The sequence below is a fragment of the Rhinopithecus bieti genome, unplaced genomic scaffold (assembly GCF_001698545.2).
Source record: "Rhinopithecus bieti isolate Rb0 unplaced genomic scaffold, ASM169854v2 scaffold_56697, whole genome shotgun sequence".
Taxonomy (NCBI): domain Eukaryota; kingdom Metazoa; phylum Chordata; class Mammalia; order Primates; family Cercopithecidae; genus Rhinopithecus; species Rhinopithecus bieti.
The window spans coordinates 119628-129547 of NW_016821681.1; positions in this window are offsets into that span (position 1 = coordinate 119628).

A 9920-nucleotide genomic window follows, 5' to 3' on the forward strand; every position below is an offset into this window, starting at 1 on the left:
ACCACCCCCTGGTACCAAAGTATATTTAACTAGAATCCATGGCTGACTACTTTAATCACTAGGTTAGCTAGCCCCCTTCTCCTCTTACTGTTAGGCTTAGTCTTCAGGCCGTGTATATTAAATTGGTTTCTTAACTTTGTAAAGCAACGTATAGCTTATGTATCTTAAAACCCAGTATAACTCCCTTGTTATAACTGAGGAATCCATGATTTGATTCCCCAAAAACATAAGTGGGCAATGTGATACCTTACCTTGTTTTAATATGAATAGACTCTCCCTTCGCTTAGAAAGCCAGACAGGACTCCATTTGGCTCCTTCATTTGCAAGACATCAAGGGCTCCTTAACCCATCCCCTTCCTCAAGGACTTAACTTGTGCAAGCTGACTCCCAGCACATCAAAGAGTGCAATTAACTGATAAGGTATAGTGGCAAGCTATGTCCCCAGTTCCCAGAAATTCGCCAGGGTGATAGTACCCTAAGCCCCTGCGTTTGTGTCCGGTACATAGCACCCAAAGCGCTCGCACCTATCACCTTGTGATGGATTTAAAGCCCCTACACCTGGAACTGTTTGTTTTCCTGTTTTCCTGTAACCTTTTGTCTTTTTAACTTTTTTTTTTTTTTTTTTTTTTTTTGCCTGTTTTACTTCTGTAAGATTGCTACAGCTAGGCTTCCCCTCCCCTCTCTAAACCAAAGTATAAAAGAAAATCTAGCCCCTTCTTTGGGGCTGAGAGAATTTTGAGCACTAGCCATTTCCCGATTGCCAGCTAATAAAATACTCCTAAATTAGTCTCAAAGTGTGGCGTTTCTCTATAACTCGTTACAACAACTATCCTTTGACTGGCTCCGTTGCTCTTCCATCACTTGTGTATCTAATATCCGGTTTTAAATTCCAACCCCCCTCCATTGAAATATCTAGAGTGGTTTCTGTTTTCCTGACTAGAACCTGATTCTCACTAGCCAAATTAGGAGCATTTAAGCTTAAACATAAAATAATACTAATTGACTCAAACACATATAAAAATGCATTCCTTATGATTCCCCCGAAAAAGAGAAAGCCCAAATTGCTAGTATTGGTGGACTCCTCTACACCAACTTTTCTTTGAACATTGGTAACTAGTAAAAAAAAAAAAAAAAAAAAAAAAAAAAAGTAAAAAAGTAAAAGTTATCCCGCTTTTCAGGCAGAATCATATTTCAGGATAACCTAATAGTCCAAGTAGAAAGGGACACTGTTCTTTACAGAAGGAGGCCAGCTAAATATGTCAAATGAATGTTAAAAGTAGAAAATCACTTTTTTCTAACTCCTAATAATTGATTTGCACAAGGGTCATCAATGCATGCTAAAATCATAAGGTAAAACACTGGTAGGAAACCATGCCTTTACTTGGTAGTCAGAAGAGGGGAGCGGTAACTTTAAATGGAGAGATTTGGCTTTCACTACTTGGGGCAGATTGCGTATTCCAAAGATGGATGGGAGGATTCTATATCCCGTTCCCATATGCTCTTTCAGTGTGATGTCAACACTCCTCCATCGAGAGGCAGGATCTTTGTTCCCTCTGTCTGAATCTGGGCTATCTTTGTAACTGCTTCAACCTACAGAGTGGAGAAGCGACACTGCATGATTTCTAAGGCTAGCTCTTAAAAGACAATACGGCTTTTGTCTGGTTCACTTTCTCTCTCGGGATGCTTGCCCTTAGAACCCTGTCACTACGTTGTGAGAAAGCCAAGGCCACATGAAGAGTTCACATAACTGCTATTACTATCTGCCAGTCATGTGGGCAAATGAACCTTCAGATGATTTTAGCTCCCAACCTTCATTTAAGTTATTTTGCTGAGGTTCCAGACATCAAGAAGCAAAGACAAGCTGTTCCAGCTATGCTTTGTCCAAATTCAGGAGTTGCAGAAATCAGGAAAAATACTAAATAATTATGGTGGTTTAAAGACATGTTTTTGCATAATTTGTTATATAAGAGATAATGAATACACTACTCAAACTTTGCATCACCAGTAGTGGAACATTCTGACATTATGCACCTAAATGTGATACAATATGAAGTAGACATTCCTCTGTGTACTGCCTCTGAAGTATTGTTACAGAATTTTGTTCCTTAGTTCTTGGCACATGACCAAGAAAATTTAGGCACACGGACACATTGAAGGGTGAGTAGGGCAGGATTTTATTGGGTGAAAAGGGAAAAAAAATCTCAGCAAAGCGAGATGGAGTCCTGCTAACAGGCCCCCCACCTCACAGATTAAATCCCAGGCCACCACACAGGATCTGAAGAGGCCAGGCTCCTCCCACCTGCCCATGGCTCCACCCCGTTCCCCCAGTGCACATGTGGGCATGTGCAGAAAAGGCCCTGGTCGGGTTCCCTCATCTGCACAAAAGCATCTGATATAAACACTTATGGGGCATGTCGGAGATTCTGCAGGGACCCCTTTTTATCTGCCTAGGCATTTGGCTGTCTCTGTATTACTGCCAAAAACATTAAACCTGAATCTAATTAAGGCTTTTAGATCGATCATCTAGTTTATAGGAAACAGGGGAAAGAGAAGCTAAATGTCACCATGAAGAAATGATCAGGCAAATCTGTATATAACATAAATAACCTGGTCTCTTAAATGCAAGTCAATGTCATTGAATAAAAAGATCCTCTTTCAGGTTAAAAGATTTAAGAGCATAGCCAAATATAAACAATGAGCTTTGACTGGATTCAGTTTTGAGGGGAAAAAGAAGATATAGGGACAACTGTTGAAATTTTAAGAAGGATTGTATATTAGGTGTCAAAGGGGAATTGTGTTGTTATGATAATGGCATTGTGGTTATGCAGGAGAATATCCTTATTTTCTGCAGATGCATACTGAGATATTTAGTGGTAAAGTGATATGCGATATCAATAATATGCTTTAAAATGGGTCCAGCAGTATAATTGGAAAGTTACATACATATAAGGGAAAGTGTTAATTGTTCAACCTAACTGAAGGGTATCTTTTTTTGTTGTTTTTTTTATTATTATACTTTAAGTTCTAGGGTACATGTGCACAACGTGCAGGTTTGTTACATAACTGAAGGGTATCTTAGTATTCATTGTATTATTCTTTCTAACTTTCTGAATGTTTTAAAAAGTATTTCCTAATAAAATTAAAGCCTGTGTGAAACAAATGTACTGATTGGATATTTACATTTTATGAAACATTCATTGATAAGAACTTGTGGGCTGGTGAATTTGGGAAAGAAGGGAGAAGTGTTAGTGATCAATTATGAGCTCATATGCTATTTCCAGTACTCTGGTGAAATTCACTGGCCATGCTTCCCATCTGCATGCATTCTTCCCAACACTACTCGCTGAACCTAGGCTGAGTGTTTGAACTTTTGTATTAGATGAAGGAGGTGAAGATATGAATTTCTTGAGTTATACTGTATATAAATATTATGTCTATACACAAAGCAATGTATTTGGCTTCTGATTTATCCATGGAGAAATGATATGCAGTGTATAAAGCTTGGTATCTGAAAATCTGTCATTTTAAAGTACTACATTTTCTTTCTTTCTTTCTTTTTTTTTTTTTTTTTTTTTTTTTGAGATGGAGTCTCACTCTGTCACCCAGGCTGGAGTGCAGTGGCACAATCTTGGCTCACTGTAGCCTCTGCCTCCCAGGTTCAAGTGATTCTCCTGCCTCAGCCTCCTGAGTAGCTGGGGTTACATGTACACGCCACCATGCCTGGCTAATTTTTGTATTTTTAGTAGAGACAGGGTTTTGCCATGTTGGCCAGGCTGGTCTCAAACTCCTGACCTCAGGTGATCCACCCGTCTCGGCCTTCCAAAGTGTTAGGATTACAGGCATGAGCCACCATGCCCAGCCCTTTTATGATTTATAAAGAATTTTAATATCTGTTATTTCACTTGTTTTGTGATTTGTAAAGAATTTTCATATCTGTTATTTCACTTGTCACATTTACCCTATTAAACGTGTCCTATGTATTACCCTCNCCAAAGTGTTGAGATTACAGGCGTGAGCCACCATGCCCAGCTAAAGTACTACATTTTCTTTTCTTTTTTCTTTTCTTTTTTTTTTTTTTTGAAACGGAGTCTCGCTCTGTCGCCCGGGCTGGAGTGCAGTGGCCGGATCTCAGCTCACTGCAAGCTCCACCTCCCGTGTTTACGCCATTCTCCTGCCTCAGCCTCCGCAGTAGCTGGGACTACAGGCGCCCGCCACCTCGCCCGGCTAGCTTTTGTATTTTTTAGTAGAGACGGGGTTTCACCGTGTTAGCCAGGATGGTCTCGATCTCCTGACCTCGTGATCCGCCCGTCTCGGCCTCCCAAAGTGCTGGGATTACAGGCTTGAGCCACCGCGCCCGGCCTAAGTACTACATTTTCAAATAAGCTTAGGCCTGCAGGCGATTAACATAGACAGATTTTCTTTACCAATGCAGGTTTATCTTTATCATCATGAGACTATTATTCTTTGTAAAAACTGTAATGCAATTTCAGACTAATATTTTAAATCTAGGATCAGTGAGGCAACTCAAAAAGCTCAGGTAATTAAAATTTTATTTCATCAGATGGTTCAACTTGATAAATGTGGGCTGTTCTAATTACAGATATTTTCTTGGTATAGTGATTGTGAGCTGTGCCTCATTTTCATACAAAAAAATTGCAACTCTGATCCTTAATTGTGACTCAAATTCTCAGGAATACTCTTTAACTTTAAAAAATTATTCAACAACATGTTGTACCAAAAAGAACGCATGAAAAAACCTGTGAGCATCAGAAAACGTGGGTCTAGGCCTAGCTCTGCCGTTTACTCACTCTTGGTTCTACCTTCAAAATATAATCCAAATTTGGCTCCTTCTTACAAATTTAGTGTCTACCACCCTGGTCCCAAACAATATCATCTCTCCCCTAGATTTTTACAAAACTGGTCCCTCTCATTTTGTTCTTGCCCCTACTGTAGAGTCTTCACATGCAGCAGAGTTGGATTAGGTCACTCCACTACTGGGGAACCTCCAGTAGGTTCCTATTTCTCTCAGAGTAGAAGCCTAGTTCTTACAAAGGCCTACAAGGCCCTTCATGGGTCGCACCTCAACGCAGGGGCACCGTCTTCTAAGCCTCCATATGCTGACTGCTCCAAACCCTTTTGGCCTCCATTCTGTTTCTGGAACAAGCTAAGTATGGGCCTACGTCACACCATTGTGCTGGCTGTTGCTTCGGCCCAGGAAGCTCTCCACCCCTGCCAGTGACCTCCTCCTTACCTCCTTACATCGCTGTTCAATGTCATTTGATCCTTTAGGCCAATGGTCCCCAACCTTTTTGGCATCAGGGACCAGTTTCATGGAAGACAATTTTTCCATGGACTAGGGTTGGGGGATGGTTTGGCAATGATTCAAGCACATTACATTTATGATGTACTTCATTTCTATTATTATTGTATTATAATATAAAATGAAATAAGTATACAACTCACCATAATGTAGAATCAGTGGGAGTCCTGAGCTTGTTTTCCTGCAGCTAGACGGTCCCCTCTGGGAGACAGTGACAGATCATAAGATCATCATGCATTAGATTCTCATAAGGAGTGTGCAACCTAGATTCCTTGCATGTGGAGTTCACAGTAGGGCTTGTGCTCCTATGAGAATCTAATGCCACTGCTGATCTGACAGGAGGTGAAGCTCAGACGGTAATGCGAGCAATGGGGAGCAGCTATAAATACAGGTGAAACTTTGCTCACTTGCCCGCCACTCACCTCCTGCTGTGTGGCCCAGTTCCTAGCACGTCATGGACCAGTACCAGTCCATGGCCCCAAGGTTGGGGACCCCTGCTTTAGATCTTTTTGGACCACCCTATGTTAAAAATTACAGTTCCATTCTGCAACAATTTTTCCACACTTACATCCATCTGATGGGTTATACATTGTATTTGTCTTTCTCTCTCCACTAGAATTCTAATAAATCAAAGCAGGAGTTTTTGTCCTTCTGTTCACTGCTGTGTCTGAAAGCTGTTCCAAAAGGGCTTTACAGGAGAGGGCACTAAATCAGTATTTGTTGAATGCATACTAACTGAAAGTTGGTGGCCTTGGGCAGATGACTTCTTTCCATGCCTCAGCTTCCTCCTGTGTGTATTAAGATGGTTGCACAAATATCTCTCTAAGGACCTTCTAGTTTTAATATTCTATGATTCTAATATTTCTAGTTACTTCTGGGCAACACATTTATGGTGAAATTAAAGGATATTCTCTCTGACTTCTCAAAAGAAGACATACAGGCACCCAACAAGCATATGGAAAAATGTTCAACATCACAAATCGTTAGAGAAATGCAAATCAAAACCACAATGAGATACCATTTCACACCCGTAAGAATGGCTAATATTAAAAAGTCAAAAAACAGCAGATGGTGGCAAGGTTATGAAGAAAAGGGAACACTTATATGCTGCTGGTAAGATTGCAAATTAGTTTAGCTACTACGGAAAGCAGTTTGGACATTTCTCAAGGGACTTAGAACTAGCATTCAACCCAGCAATCCCATTACCGGGCATATACTCAAAAGATGATAAATTGTTCTACCATAAAGACACATGTACATGTATGTTCATAGTGCCCATCAATGGTAGTCTGAATAAATAAAATGTACATGTACATCATAGAATACTATGCAGCCATTAAAAAGAATGAGATCATGTCCTTTACAACAACATGGATGGAGCTGGAGGCCATTATCCTAAGCAAATTAACACAGGGGCAGAAAACCAAATAGCAAATGTTCTCACTTACAAGTGGGAGCTAAACAATGAGTACACATGGGCACAAAGAAAGGAACAACAGACATTAGGGCCTACTTGAGGGTGGAAGTTGGGAGGAGGGTGAGGATCAAAAAACTACTTATCGGGTACTATGCTTATTACCTGAGTGACAAAATAATCTGTACATCAAACCCTGCAATATGAAAGTTACCCATGTAACAAACCTGCACATGCACCCCTAAACCTAAAATAAAAATTGGAAAGAGAAAAAAAGGATATTCCATCTGGATGGGTCATACAAAATGTAAAAAAATTCTGATAGTTACATGGAAGTCTCATCTTTTAAGAAAAGAGTCTATAAATTAGGCTTCAAGAAAAAGAAATACTGAAATTCTGTTATAATTACATAATAAAAACTAAGAAATCTTTCCATTGACTAAGGATCTTGATAAAAATGCAATTCCTCAAGGATCTAGAACTAGATGTACCATATGACCTCAGCATCCACTACTGGGTATATACCAAAGGATTATAAATTATTCTACTACAAAGACCACATGCACACATATGTTTATTGCAGCACTATTCACAATAGCAAAGACTTGGTCAACCCAAATGTCTCTGTGACACTGGATTAGAAAATGTGGCACATATACACCATGAATTACTATGCAGCCATAAAAAAGGATGAGTTTCCATCCTTTGTAGGACATGGATGCAAGCTGGAAAACCATCATTCTTAGCAAACTATCACAAGAAGAGAAAACCAAACACGCATGTTCTCACTCATAGGTGGAACTGCAACAATGAGATCACTTGGACTCGGAAGGGGAACATTTCAACACTGGACCTATCATGGGGAGGGGCAAGAGAGGAGGATTGCCATTGGGAGTTATACATGATATAATGAGAATTGATGGGTGCTGAGAGTGAGGGTGCAGCACACCAACATGGCATAAAGTATACATACGTAACAAACCGTGCACGTTATGCACATGTACCCTAGAACTTAAAAGTATAATAAAAATAAAAATAAAAAATAAAAAAAAATGTGACCTTTTTTCAGCCAGTATTTTTAGTCAATTTTTTTGCTATTAAGTATGTTTTAATATTTTATAATTTATAAGTAAATTATATGTAATCATAATGAGTGTAGTGCTTTGAGTAGAATTATATTTGATAGTATGCAGTTTTGTTTCATAATGTTAAATGATTGCTTTTATGAAATATCACATCTCTTAATAAACCATTGCCATTGTTCTATAAATATACTTACTAATACAAGTGGCAAAAGGAAAGAATTACGCAAGATACTGAGGGATCTTCCTGACACATTGTAAAGAATGTGACTCAAACTGGAGCTAAGACTACATATGATTAGAGAGTTTAATATAATTTAATATAATATCAATTTAGCTCTGTTAAACTTGGGTTGACTCAAGTCTCTAAGGAATACACAAAAGTATTTATGAGAAATTATAATGTGTCTAGCAAGCTGTGCCTCAAATTCTTTATTATGAGTACTCTTTTGCCTTGGTGTATTGAAAAGCAATAAGTTAAGTTAAGCAGCTTGGAAGCAAAATCTTGTTTAAAAAACTGAGATAAAATTTACATAAAGTGAAATGTACAGATCTTAAGGATATGGCTCAGTGAGTGTTGACTGGTCCATATAGCCATGTAACCCACACCCCTATCCTTTTTTCAATTATTTCATAAAATTCTTTTTTATTTTGAAATAATTATAGATTCACACACAGTTGTAAGAAATAACAGAGGGATCCCTTGTACCCTTTACCACAATGGTAACATCTTGCATATCTGTCTAGTATAGTATCACAACCAGGATATTGACATTGATACAGTCAAGATACAGAACATTTCCGTCACCACAAGGATCCTTTTTGTTGCTCTTTCATAGACACACACACATTTCCCTCCCACCACCACATCCTTCTTAGCCCCTGGCAACCACTCATCTGTTCTGCATTTCTATAATTTTGTCATTTTAAGAATGTTATATAACTGGAATTGTACAGTCTGAAACCTCGGGATTGGCTTTTTTCGCTCAGGATAATTCTCTTGAGATTCATCCAGGTTTTTGCACATAGCAACAGATTGTTCCTTTTCATTGTTGAGTAGTATTCCATGGTGTAGATGTATCCCGGTTTGTTTAATCATTTTACCTTTTGAAGTACATCTGGGTTGTTTCTAGTTTGTGGTTATCAGGAATTGAGCTGCTCAATAAACTTTTGAATACAAGTTTTTGTGTGAACTTGTCTTCACTTATCTAGCAGTGCAGTTCCCCAGAGTGTTCTTGCTGGATCCTATGGTAGTTATTTGTTTAGTTTTCTTTTTTCAATTGTCAAATTGGTCTCCAGAGTGGCTGTAACATTTTAAATTTCCCACTAAGCACTGCTTTCGCTGTATCCCATGGAATTTGATAAGTTGTATCACCATTTTCCTTCTTTCAAAATATTCTAAAATTTCTCAAGACTCTTTTTTTAAAACCCATGTGTATTTACAAGTGTGTGGTTTTATTTCCAAATATTTTGGGATTTTTCTAGCTATCTTTGTGTTGATTTTTTGTTCAATTCCATGTTGCTCTGAGAACATACTTTGTATGATTTCTATTTTACGTTGAGTTGTGATTTCTGAATTGGAATTTGGTCTACCTTAGTGAATATTCCATGTGAGCTTGAGAAGAATGTGTATTCCACTGTTGTTGGAGGAAGTATGCTATAAATGTCAATTAAATCCAGTTGACCAATGGTTTATTGTTCAGTTCAACCACATCTATACTGATTTTCTGCCTGCTGCATCTATCAATTACTGATAGAGGGGTATTGAAGTCTCCAACTATAATAGTGATTTTTTTCTATTTCTCTTGTAGTTCCACCAGTTTTTGCCTTACATATTTTGATGCTCTGTCGTTAGGTGCGCACACATTAAGGATTATTATGTCTTTTTTGGAGAATTTACCCCTTTATCATTAATGTCTCTCTCTTCCTGATCATTTTCTTTGTTCTAAAGTTGGCTTTGTCTAAAACATATATTTAGATATACACCAGCTTTCTTTCAATTAGTGTTAGCAAGGTGTATATATCTTTTCCATTCATTTTAATCTGTTTATTTATATTTAAAATGGTTTTCTTTTAGACAGCCTCTACTTGGGTCTTGGTTTTT